The 13,847-nt window shown below is 47.4% G+C and overlaps 1 long non-coding RNA gene across 1 annotated transcript; it reads left to right on the top strand.

Moving 5' to 3' along the window:
• Nucleotides 1-9,405: 9,405 nt before the first annotated feature.
• Nucleotides 9,406-12,879, top strand: LOC120964663 (uncharacterized). Its single transcript, XR_005756995.3, has 2 exons — nucleotides 9,406-10,695; nucleotides 11,186-12,879. It is a non-coding gene; the product is annotated as an uncharacterized lncRNA (long non-coding RNA).
• Nucleotides 12,880-13,847: the final 968 nt, after the last annotated feature.

The raw sequence follows: 13,847 nt of genomic DNA, 5'->3' as shown, positions 1-13,847 counted from the left end.
GTTGCCACGTGTATGGCACTAAATTTGCCATGTTACTTGAACTGAATGTGCCATGCAATTTCTACTGAATCTGCCATACCATTTCTACTGAATCTGCCATGCCATTTCTACTGAATTTGCCATGTTATTTTACTGAATTTGTCATGTTATTTTTTACTGAATCTGCCATGTTAGTTGTGCTGAACATGCCAATGTTAGTTGTACTGAATCTTCACCGCGTAGATTTCCATGTTCAGTCAGCGCATTTTAGTCACACATATTGTATTGTGGTGCAAACTATGGGAAACAAGCTGAAACGGTCTCGTGCAGCAACCGCACAGGTTACTGCTCCGTGATCAAACTACCATGCTAGCCGGTACAGTTAGAAGTGCAAAAAACCCAAAAAGCCAAACAAGAAAGAACGATAACTTTCACTAACCATGACTGATCAACTACATTTGCCATGTTTTCAGACATCAAGGATGCATTCAAAACACCATGCTGGTACTACCAACCCACAAGCACATAATAATACTGAAAACACATAAACGTATCTGCTGTCACACCTAAGTAGGTTCACATCCACACATATATTACAAACTATTCAAATGTCACTCACACGCCGCCACTGTATACTAGGCGACGGGGAGATGCAGTCATAGCATATTACACGGACACAGTTTTGAAAAAACAAGGTAATACCTTACATTCCTCGGCAACAGGTAAGGTAGGCGTTCGGTCAGGAGCACCACGTGATCACTTGTACTTCTTGGCGGCTTTCTTCACAACTTCCTCTATGAACTCATGTGCGTTGGACCGCGTGTTGAAATCTTCATTCATCAACTAGTTCCATGTGTAAATTTTGCGGAGCTCGACGACCATTGCAGCTGTGACGACAGAACCCGTCGACCTTCCCACTTTGCAAGGTATTCCAATGTGTGGAAGCCGCAGTCGTGCCTAAACAAGAAAAGAGTCAGGTTAACTCACAAGAACATAGAGAAAAAATCATAAACTTCAATTCAGAGGTGACAAAAAGAGAGGGTGAGCATTGGTTTGGAGGACACATGAAGAAAAGATGGGAAAATACCGGTTTCCTTGCTTCATAGTCGCCACGTACTCAATTGGAAAATGTCTGATCTAGACCTTTGAGTTTTCATAGTGACGGTTCCATGTCTCTTTGAGGTTGTTGATGAAGTATTCAGCATGTGTAGTAAGGTCTGCATCAGCTTCTGAATGCATTGAATCAAGCACCTCAAAACGTGGATTCTTCAGATCAAGGCAGATCGCATAGTGGTGACCACACTTGTCGTGTGGGTCATGTGGTGCAAGCTCCTGGAACATGGGGAATAAGACCTACAAACAAAAATGAAGGAAAGAAAGAAGCAGAGCTCACATTAAGAACAGAAATGATGTAGTTGGGAAAATGACATGTAAAGATATCACCGGTTACACTAATAGGCACATGAGTGACTATGAAAGCATCAAGGGTCCAAGAAAAAGTGGACCAACGTACAATGTTTAGTTGTAGTGGGTAACTAAAAGAAGTTGCCGTCCATGTATGAACAAAGTTGCCATGTATTTTAGTTTGAAGTTGCCACATAGGTTGTATTAGGAAAGCAAATCAGAGGTCATTTTACATGGCAGCTGTTGCCACATGAAACAGCTGTCACAAAACAGGGTGTAGCCCACATCTGAAGCATAGCTATTGGCAAAAAAATAACATGGGAGGACAAAAATGTGCAAAAAAGGAAGGAGTACTCACACATTTCTTCATTGTGAGCTTGAAATCACCATGCGCAGCAAAATGCTTCCTCGGGATTTTGTGGTGGAAGTCACCATCCCATATTTTGCACGTCACAGTGTACTGCATGATTGTTTTGTCGGGAGACATATCCATATGCCTGTTGATGAAGTCAATCCCACATGCAACTACATTCTTCGACATTTTACCGAGTGGCCTCACAGACTCGGCAAGATCACCCAGGTTAACGTACGTCGCATCACATTATATGATCTTGGTTCTGTCCAAACATGAGCTGTATGAAAATGATATAACATGAAAGAATCATGTCTACTAAGTGAAAAAAAAAGAAATAAAACGTAAACGAAGCATATCTAGAAATATCAAAAGGATGAATAGTAAAAAGAGCAAAGCAAATGAGAGGTTTATGTGGGTGTGGTCATTACGCTTTCAGCTCCTTCATGTGATTGCTGTTGGACCTCGCATTTCCAAAGCGCTTGACAATTTCGTACAGCTGGTTCTGATCCTTTGTGGCCTTGACTTCCGGCTCATAATCATCCGCGGGTGGCGCGTGAACTACCCTACGCTGCCTCACAGAACCAGGGGTGGCACTTCTAATGGTAGCCTCATATACGAACTCAGCAGGCACGTTGGAACTTGATTGGCCCTGACCTCGTGAGGACCTCCTCTGCAATGTTGCCTCCTCAATCCTGCGGTAAGCTTCATCAAGTGACGGCGTAATCTCCTCAGGGGTGGCTGCATGGATCAAAAAAGTGGGTTAGGAATCCTTGGAAAACAAAACAAATCTAGTTCGAAAGAAAGGTTGCAGAAATATGAGATGTAGGCACAAAAAGTAGGGAGTTGCCATGTGCAGGCAACTCCAGTTGCCATGTGCAATGCATTGTAGTTGCCATGTGACAACAACTATAGTTTCCATGATGTATCAACTGTAGTTGCCATGTGCTTGCAGAATGGAAAAATGGAGTATGGCAACAGAAAAATGTAGGTGACAGCGTGCAAGCAAATCCAGTTGCCATGTCCATCAGATAACATTTGCCATCACAAGTGAGAACCCAAAAAAAATGCTTGGAACAAAAGTCAGACTAAAAAGATGCATACACGAATATGATAAACGCATAAAGAAATGTACCTTGCACAACCGGCTCTGCGAACTTCACAGCCTTCTTAACCTCGACCATTGGCTGCGCCATCATTGGGGCCATGCTTGCCGGGAAAGCAAATGCAACTGGTGAAGGATCTTGCACCATTGGTTCATCTTGACTGCGATCAATGCCAAGGCTACAGCTCGGTGGGGTGAAGGCCATTGGGTGCCTCTCCTGCCTACTGGCCGGACCGCGAACAGCTTTCTGGGCAGAATCCAATGGTGAAAGATCAACAAACATTTCTGCATCGGCCGCTACAGAATCATCAGGCTTATTCGTAGGACGGGGCGTGCTGTCAGCGGTATCAGTCACAACTTTCTTGACAATCTTCTTGTTTGGGCTGTAGGGGACACCGATGTTGACTGGGAGCTTAGAAGTGCGCAGATTTAAGCTGGGGTTATCCACTGCGGGTAAAGACGCAGTCTGCTCCGCACGTTCACCTCCGTCAGTCGTGCCCGGCTTGCCACCTGGGTCGGTTGTACTCCGGTCTTCCGTTCTCTCGATAACATTGCTTCTGGCAGGTGGTGGGAATAGTGTGGACGCAGGCACATAACCAGAGTCATCTCTGCTGCTCCTAGCTACAGCCGGCGCGTTGGGTGTGTCTGCAGATTGCTTGCGGGGGCTACGCCGCCTAGGTGGAAGACCAGCTCGCGTAACGGTCACCTTGGCAACCTCTGGAGCACCAAAAGCTGGAGCTGTTGTGCCAAGAGTCTCACCTATGGATGGCATATCATTATGAACTGTCGCCTCAGCCCCTTCTTTCGTGGACGAAGAAGTGCCACCACCCACGCGCTTGGAATCCGTGTCAGATGAGCGGGAATCTTCCTTGCTTAGGTTGATCTCGGGGGCGTCCACTTCAACACTTGCTGATCGGGTCGCATGGCTCACAGCAGCATCCTTCATTGCGAGCAGAGTGGGCAATATTTCAGCAGTCCTGGCAGATACTGACTCGTCACTCCCATATGTACGGATGCCTGTTGTCGTAGCCTGCACATATGCAACCGGCGGAGATGGTCGGCCACTTGCATCAGAGCTAGTGGGAACAGTGGACGGTGCAGCAGCAGGTTTGTGCACTGGTGCCTCATGAATGTCTGAGTTGCCACCTGTCGACAGCTTTGAGTGTATGCGTTCGAGTGGGTCTCTGGGGTTCTGCTTCGTCACGCGTGTGGTAGTCTTCTTCACCCTGAAAAAAATAAAACACACGAACATTGTTAGATGAACAGATGACAGTTGCCATGTAGGTGGAATAAGAGTTGCCATGTGGCCCAGTTAGCAGTTGCCATGCATAACAAGCAGCAGTTGCCATGGTAGACATCTTAAAAAATGTAAGAAATGTGTGATGTGCCAGGGCTGCCATTTCAAAACTAGGTGTGGATGAGTGCACAAACAGATGGAAAAGCTGGTAGTTGCCATGTAGGTGGAATAAGAGTTGCCATTTTGCCTGGTTAGCAGTTGCCATGCAAAACAAGCAGGAGTTGCCATGTAGTAAGAAGAAATAGAGCATGGGAGAAATAGCAGTTGCGATGTGGGACTGATGGCAGTAGCCCATGTGGCAAGCTGAACAGATGCATTGAAAGGAAAAAAATATAGCAATATGGCAATGAAGAAAGAACAGGGATAACCTACTTCTTGACTGTCTTCCTCAAATCTGGCAACACGACAGGATCACGGTGTTGGACGTCGACGTACGAGGAGATGACCTAGTGGAATGCGTGTCACCAGCAATAGGGGCACCCTTGTTCAATCGAGCAGAAACACGGGTTGGCGTTGGTGCTTGTTTCTTCGTAACTGCTCGTCCACTAGCCGTCGCCTTGCTGCACATATAAGAAAGAGGCAAAAAAGGTGCCAAGTGTCAGACACGAAAATCGTTGCCACGCTTAGCAAAAAAAAATAGAAAAAGGGGGTCAGTCTGTTCGAAAGGATAGACAAAACAAAACACTAAAATAGAAGTCGAACCTCCTCCTAGCAGTTAAGGGATCGGTCCTAGGTCTCTTGACAGGGGAGCCCTGCCCAACCTCCTCTGGATCCCTCCCCCTCTTTGAGGGCGACACCCCCTTGCCTCTCGCAGCTGTCTGTTCTTTGACTTTCTCCGGTGAGGGGACATCTGGTACACCCTTTCCCTTCTTACCACCTGCACGAACGTCGACATGTTCATCATCGTCGGTGTCATGTTGCATGTTCTCCATGTCATCGTCGTCGTCCTTGTCGAGAGCAGCATCTCCATCTACTTCATCTTGTGTGTCGGGAAGCTCCTACGAGCTGTTGTAGTCGTACCGACCACGGCAACCAGTTGGCCGATGTGTGCGTTCTGCAACGAATGGAGTGAACTGCCTCGCAACCGCGTCGCTGTCAGAGCCATTAAGGGATGTCCAACCCTCAACCAACTTCCTGAGCAAGCTGGTCATTCCGGATGCAAACTGCCCAATTAGATGCTCAACAGGTGCCCTCGCCTGTGCGCGAAACAAGAAGCAGCAGTAACCAACCGTATTAAAGTCACGTGCACAAGATCAAAATAAACCAAACACAACCATAGATATATATCCTTGATTACCTCAACAGGACAAGACGGAGCTGAGTGCACGTCCATCCACTTTCCAAAGTTGTGAGGCCCACCAAACACGCTGTAGTCTATAGCATGCTTGGCCATCAGCTGGAAAAAACCAAAAAAACAGCTAGCATGTAAAGATAGAAAACAATGAACACTAACTAACAGTTCATGTATTGCAACAAAAAAGAGGTATAGGATAGAAGTTTCAAAATGAATGACAAAGTTGCCATGTGGCGTAAGACATGGATACCATGCGCAGACAGCCATGGCTAACAAGGTAGTCATCTCTTGTTAGCCACGGACGGTTGCCGTATGGGGATTTTTTCATATGTTATGCAGCGTCAAAAATGAAAGAATGTCGTGCAAAGAAAGAAGCCAGAACTAACCTGCAGTTTCCCGTATTTCGTATCAGTTATCTTGTCCGCGGCAAGCACCGCCTTGACAGCATCGTAAGTCCACGCAGAAACAGCAAACTTGTGTGGAGGCGGCGGGCCTCCTATCCCAGTAAAGTCCACAGTGGACAGATCAAGACGGTCGACGTACATGAGCTGATGTACAACAATTTAAAAAGAAAAAATATGAGTTGCCATCATGGTATTTTGCAAAAAAAGAAGCTAACGCATGATCCGTCAATCATCAAGTTGGAGGGCATGAAGAAGGAAAGAGTTGCCATGTATTTCTGTTAGTTGCCATCTAGTTATGTTGGCAGTTGCCATCTTGTTATGGTGGCAGTTGCCACAGTGTCACCATCATGGTTGCCATGCATGCTCAAGGAGCTGGGAGTGTTTGCAAAAAGAGTAGTACAAAAATACCATTAAATGGAGCCGACAACCCTTCTGGTACATCTTGTTTGAGAATGCATCATGCAGGAAGTCCGCAATGAACTTACACCAATTCATGTTCTTCACTTCTTTCAGTTTTGCCTGCACGACACAAATTTCAGGACAAGAAGTTGCTGCATCAGAAATCAAAATGGGAAAACATCAAAAAACTGGCAGTGACTAACTTACAGATGACATAGGAGTCAAAAGATTGAAGGAAAAATGAAGGAGTAGAGATAGAGCATTCACCAGGATGGGGAAGCATTTGTTGCTTGGGCGAAGAGATGTGGTCGGCGCAAAAACAGCTGAGATCAGGTACATGAGTAGCTTCATCTTGAAAACCTCACCATGGGTTGTCATGCCCTCCAGTGAATTTGCCAGCACGGTCGTGTTCGGCATGGATGTCAACCCAGGAAACAAACGGGCAAACAACGTTTCCTCAATCGTATTATTGACCTCATACGAGACTTTGATCTTTCCGCGGGGCACACCCAACGTGCAGAACACGGATTCCTCGTCTAACGGCAGTCTTCCACGTCCCGGAATCACAAATTCCCTGGAGGCGGGCTCGTAAATCTCACCGAGCCAGTCGCATACAGGATTCACTAGATTCTTGCACCGAACATCTATCAGAGCCTGCATCCCTAACTCAGCAGCAGCTCCCTTCTGGTCGTCGGTGAATCCCTCGGTCAATATAGTCAGGCGTTCCTGTGAAGCCCTATTGCGATTACGTTTCTTCTTCTGCAAAATAGAGAAATGATCATTTGTTGCCATGTTTCACCATCATGAAGGTTTAGGCCCTATCAGACAATTGCAAACTCAACATGACATTCAAAACATATGGGGGGAGTGGGGCTGGGGGGGGGGGGGGGTGGACAGTTACCTCATCGCCGTCTGTTGTCCGTCTAGTTGCGCGATTCTGCCGCGGTAACTCCATGAAATCATCATCATCGTCTTGATGATCACCGCAAGCCATTCTGCTGATGTAAGAACAAATCAAAAATGTCAGGGTGAAAATGAAAGTATGAAGTAAGCAGTTGCCACCCAACAGAATGTACTTGCCACAAAGGCTCAATTGAAAGTGGCAAAAAGTACTAGGTTGCCATATATGTGGTAACATATAATGTGGCAACATATAATGTGGTAACTCACACTCTGTCCTCATACAAAAAATGAGTTGTCACATATTCAAAGGCGAATGTACTAGGTTGAAATTGCCATGTTAAAAATGCAAGACAATTCAAAAAGCGTTGAAAACATCTACTCAACAACATGTAATGTGGCAACTCACAAACTGACCTCATATTAAAAAATGAGTTGCCATGTAGTACGGCCAAAATATGTTCAGATATCACAAGTCAGTATGGGCAAACACAAAAAGTGAGTATATTATACAGAGAATTTGCCACATTATCCTGCCTATATCATGGCAACAGCCTTAGTGTGGTAACAGAAATACTTGCCACATAGAATCATACTGTGCGGCAACTGACACATTTGATCAGGAAATTAGTTGTCATCCAGTGCACATAGTTGCTGAAACTGCCATGACTACCTATTTACGACACTTTATCAGGCCTACAGCATGGCAACAGCCATATTGTGTGCACACAAAAAGTTGCCGCATGGAAAACATATTTGTGGCAACTGACACAGTTGATCAGGGAATTAGTTGCCATCCAGTGCAGATAGTTACTGAAACTATCATGTCTACCTTCTTACTGCACTTTGAAAAACAACTACCTTGATCTAGGGTTCATTGACAACTATCATAACCTGAAATTCGTCAACAAAAAACTTCCTGCACTGCTCGCAAAATAGCATTTCGAGACAGTACGTAACTATGAACACCCACACCCCCTACGATTGTCCAACGATAAATGTGGCAACTAAACACATTGGCTTCATTAAAAATCTACAGTTCATAAGGCAATTTAACAAAATGTTGAAGTTGTCATGTTAACGCAAAAGAAACTAGAAACAAAAAGGGGCACACACTACCATGCACAAACATATAATGTGGCAACTGACACCCTGTCCTGATATAAAAATGAGTTGCCATATCTTCACAGGCAAGTGTGGTAGGTTCAAATTGCCATGTTAAAAGTCCAGGACAACTCAAAAAGTGCATAAAAACATCCACCACACAGCATGTAGTCTGGCAACACACACCCTGACCTCGTATTAAAAACGAGTTGCCATGTATGTTCATATATCACAAGTAAGGCAAAACGCAAATTCAGTTTACAATACAATGAATTTACCCCATTATGCTGCCTACAGCATGGCAACAGTCATTGTGTGTTCACAAAATTAGTTGCCACATGGCAAGCATGTTTGTGGCAACTGACACGGTTGATCACGAAATTAGTTGCCTTCCAGTGTATACAGTTCCTGGAACTACTATGGCTGCCTTTGTAATTCACTTTGAAACACAACTACCTAGATCTAGGGTTCAATCACAACTATCAAACCCTGAAATTAACCAACAAAAAACTTCCTGCACCAATGGCAACAACATTTCAGGGCAATGCATGACTAACAACTACAAAAACGCCGGCTCAAATCGAACCGCAACACCCGGATGTGGTTGCGGACATGGCGAGCCACACCGGCATCACTGCCACCGCGGCGGTGACGAACCTGCGCAATGCCATCCTAAACGGCAAACACGGGACTCCGCCGCCGACGGGAACGCCGGAGCACCGCGATTACGCCGTAATCACTATGAATCTCGAGCGGAGAAATCCACCGCAGAGGAGAGAGGGGAAAATGCAGGGAGGAATGTCAGCGCGGGGAGGAGCATTACCTTCAAGCTGCGGGCACTCCGGCGTAGACTCTCTGGTCCGGCGAGCCTCACCGACGGCCGCGAATGCCGTCGACTCTTCCGCCTCCGCCGCCTCCTCCTCCTATCGGCTTCTCCTCCAATCGAATGAACTGCTGCGGATGGTGGGTTGGGTGAGTAGAGAAGTGGGGGGAGTAAATGGAACCGCGCACGATGGGGGTGTGAAGTATGCCGTGCTAGACGGTAACCGCATTCGTGTCAAGATTCGTGCAGTAGCTACTAGACGGCAACGGATGCGTGTGCGCGAGTTGGCTAACGCCCACACGTGTGGGCGTTAGACTTTTCGTATATTTTTACAACTTCTCTGTCTATGCACAAATCAAGACGGTGTTGGCGCAAAGGCAAAATCTATGTTCCCCATCTCAATCTAGGAAAATGGATGCTGAGTTTGATTCCACTGATAGTGAGTCTGCATTTTGCTACTATGATGCACATAGCACGGAAGGTTGGGACATGAATTTCAAATGCGGTGGGCAAGCGCGGCCATGACAACCGTCCTCGGTGGCAGCCTGTCATCCTCAATGGTGGCAGTTCCCGGAGTCCTCAACGGAGGCAGTTCCAGCTCAGACCTCGACGGCAGCGCCCGTAGACCTCAAGCGGATCCTGCCGCTCACCCCGCACGGTGCTGTGCTCCACGACAAGCCGACGCGCCGCTCTGTGCCTTCTGCCATGTGCGGTCCTGATCTGACCGCCACGGGCCCCGCGTGGCAATCAGGCCTCGCTGGCGCGCGGATCCGGCCGTTGCCTTCCCTGCTGTGCGCCACTCCCCGCCGGTCGCTGCATCCCCCTACAGAGTCGTAAGCCCCCGCTTCCCCTGGACCTCTCCCTTCTGGTGGCCGCGCCGGCGACCAGAGAGCACGACTGCGCCTCCCCTTGTCTCCCGCTGGCGGTCGCACTCCTTCCAGGCTCCGGCTTCCGGCGCACGCCGCTGCGGGCCGGTTCGGCGAAGAGCGGGCCGACGAGAGCGCCTGGGAGGGTGTCGCGGAGGCAGTTCGGGAGGGACCGGGCTTGCCTGCTCCCCGAGAATGCTCCCATCCGTGCTCCGCGCTCATCCAACGCCCCCCGCTGCTGCCCTCCTTTTTTCTTAAAAACCCAGCAATTAAACAAAACCGGCCGCTCCGTCTCTTAACCAAACCCAGCAAAAGACCAGCCGCTCGTTTCCTCTCTTATCTACTCACTTTCCCCACAGTCAAAGCAGTAGCTTCTCAACCGCGGGGAGACATCTCGACGGCGACCTCGATTTGCTAGCATGTCCGAGCAGGAGGGTCCTGGACATCCCTGCAAGCTGGCTCATCCAGCTGGTTGTCTTCCTCGGCGAGCGCGCCATCTCCATGGTCCTTCGGGCGCGGCGCTCGTCAGCGAACTGCTCACCATCCCTGCGGCCATGGCGTCCCTCGCCCAGCACGGCGCTCGTAGGCGAGCTACGCGCTGTCCCTGAGGCCGCAGCTTCCGTCGCCCGGCGAGGCGCTCGTGGGCGAGCTGTGGGCCCTCCCTCCTCGGCGGTCACCTTCGTGGCCCAGTTTGCCGCGTTTGCCGCGTCCCTGAGCTTCGTCCCACACGTACAATAGCACAGCTGACAAGGCTTGCTGTGGTACAAGGTACATCGTCCAATTACCCGAGTAGATGGCTGCTGTTCTTCTAATTTCTCAACCAAATGCTACTTCTGTCCGTGTGAGGTAGGTGAGAATGAGATGCAAGTATCTATGTTTTTGGATAAGAACCGTGCTTTTGGTCTGACTTGTTTAAGTTGTGCATTTGAGCTCTCCGTCAATCAATTAATATACTTACACGTTCTTATAAACTTGCAAGGATGTCATTAAACTAGGAGACGGCATTACCCTGCTAATGGTACAAAATCCTGACTTAATTATCAATTGGGCCTCATATCACCAATGGCAACTATGAGATTACTGACATAGCAAAATTCTGAAATATATGCTTTTTTGAAAGCAAATGCATTGCTCACTTAATTAAGTTGTGCATTCGATCGATATGCACAGACTCCCCATCAATCCATTAATATATTACAAGTTTTTAGTAAAGTAGCAAAAACAATAATAACATGAGCATCTCTAACAATGACGGCAGATTAAGTTGGCTTCTGTTGTTGGAAGAAGACTTGATTTCGGCCTGTCATCGTGCCTACGGATGGTTGCAGTGAGGCATTTGAGGCTGGGCGCCCTATCTTCATACCAATGGGTGATTGAAGTGAGGCATTTGAGGTTGGGTGTCCTGTCATCGTGCCAGTGGGTGGTTGTACTAAGACATTGTGGGCTGGGTGTCCAGTCATCGTACCAACGGATGGCTGCATTGAGGCTGGGTGTCCTGTCATCGTACCAATGGATGGCTGCACTGAGGCATTTGGAGCTGGGTGTCCTCTCATCGTAAGAACAGACGGCAATAGTAAGGCATCTGGAGCTGAGTTGCATTGTTCTGAATAGGTATACATGTGATTTGTCGGAACTCCCAAATGACCCTGTGTGTAGTAGTGGTAAAGGTCAACGTACATACAACTTTAAGATGATAAGATTAAAATATGAGTGTAGGTAGCTTATACCATTAAGCTATTGTAATGTTGCAATCCAGCCGACAATCTTTGGTCTTGCCCATACATCGCCATAGGATTTAGGATTGGGTTGTACAGTGGTAGATATGCAGGCATTTCATTTGTAAAAACCTCCAACCGACCCTACAAAAAAGATGAGATAAATGTTGTATAACTTCAGTTTTATAACTGAATTTCTCCTCTCTTTTATCTTCAGCATGGACTCCTATTAGTTGAAATTATTTTATTAGTCCCATCTAAAAATCGATATGACCAGAACAAGTTACAACTAGTCCATACCTTGACGAGAACATGTGAATGTCCGTTGTTGTATCGTACTGGATTTTTTCACTTTATGATGATTGCCTCTTCGGATGCTAAAACCCAAGGAATAAGCATACTTGTTATAGAAGGAATATGCTTCTTCTTTAGATAAAAACTGCATGCCAATCTTTGGCACCCTTTTTTCAATCTGCTCTGTTGCATTGCTAGCTGTAGTTTCTTCGACCCCCTGTTTAAATTAGTACTCACTTTAGCAATTGGTTCAAATACAAGGAAAAGGAAAAGAAAACATATATGTGTTGTAAATCAGCAATAACCTTGCTATGACTATTTATTTCGATGTCACAGTGGAATAGAAAGGAGTGGAATTTGTGTTGTTTTCCCATTCTAAACAAGGTGGTTAATAATTTCAATCTTCTGAGTACGCATTCTCAACTAATCAGAGGTATGTCTTTCCCCCTCGAACCATTACATTTCTCTTATATGTCCAGCATCCGTTTTTCATTTATATATATGTACCATCAGTAATACAACTTTGTATTGTGCGATCTGTGCAAGACATGTTAGCTGGATATTGCGCACTAGGAGTAAGAAATATACGCATCTGCTATCTAGTTTCATTTTGCTACGTGGTCCCAGTGACAGCAATCACAAAAACCTGAAAGTCATAGATCTGTTTCATTGCAGGATTGGGAGAAGACAGTTGGGTCAGAGAAAAAGGAAGAACGCAATGGAAACAAGATGGCTTACATTTGGGGGATCTAATTCCTCATTGGTTCCGGCAAGAATTGGTGAAGAAGCCATCAAGTTCCTCCAGCAATTCCCTTTGTTGGATCTGTGTTCGTAGATAGATTTGATGAAGAAGCGTATAGTTTGGTTTGTTTCGTACTCTGTGTACGGGAAAAGTTCTCCGCCAATGCTTTTGGCGGGCAAGACATATTTATTTCTCTCCAAATCTATGTTCTGTTGCGTTAATTACGTTGCCTAGAGAAAGTCCGGAGCGGACGATTTTAATTAAGAGACGGAGCGGCCGGTTTTGTTTGATTGCTGGGTTTTTAAGGGAAAAGGAGGGCAGCAGCGGGGGCCGTTGGATGAGCGCGGAGCACGGATGGGAGCATTCTCGGGGAGCAGGCAAGCCCCGTGCGTTCGGGAGAGGATTGGAGGTTGCGTCATTGTAGGTTTTTTTTCTGGGATCGATTGTATGTTGCGGGATAAGTGCGGAGGCGGATGACAGAGTTTCGTCCGCTCCCTAGAATTGCTAAACGTATTTTTGACGTGGACTAGTAAACTAGTTGCACGTCTGGACTAACATAGATTATATCAAGAGTCAATTACAACGGTTGTCGGAGTAAATGACCACGGGTAGCCTAACCGACTCCCCCTGGCTCCTCAAAAAATTATCAGGTCATTCAAGCCTTCAAGCACACGAAGCATAGGGCCGCCTTTCCCCGGCCGGCTATCCCCATGGCCGACTCCAGGAAGCCGGCTCCAAAAGGACCGACTCCCGGAAGCTGGCTCCAAAAGGACTGACTCCCGGAAGCCGGCCATGAAGAACGCCGAATCCCAGAAGCCAGCCAAGACCGCACCCACCAAGACTGTGTCCACTAACGGTGATAAGACGGGGCGTGGTCATAGTACGGCTCACTACCCCCGAATCCCGAAGCAGGCATGGCCACAGGACGTCGTACGGGTCAGCCATCTCCCGTCCGGCGCGGCACTGTAGCCATGTTGGCCTCAACGTCATCCACGACCGACGCCGATACGGCCCGCGGGCGGCGGGCCCCTTTAGCCAGAGAGACGCTCGAAGGCGGCCCGGCCTCGCCTAGTCGGCCAGGGGCGTAGCCGGCCCCCAGGAGTCGGCTACCTCCCTCCCTCGAAACATGTGCCTCATTAAGGAGACAAGACGAGGTAAGGCTACAGTGA

Source organism: Aegilops tauschii, chromosome 5, assembly GCF_002575655.3.
Source record: "Aegilops tauschii subsp. strangulata cultivar AL8/78 chromosome 5, Aet v6.0, whole genome shotgun sequence".
Taxonomy (NCBI): domain Eukaryota; kingdom Viridiplantae; phylum Streptophyta; class Magnoliopsida; order Poales; family Poaceae; genus Aegilops; species Aegilops tauschii.
Note: the sequence above shows the minus strand (reverse complement) of the source record. Positions and strands in the feature narration are given on the sequence as shown.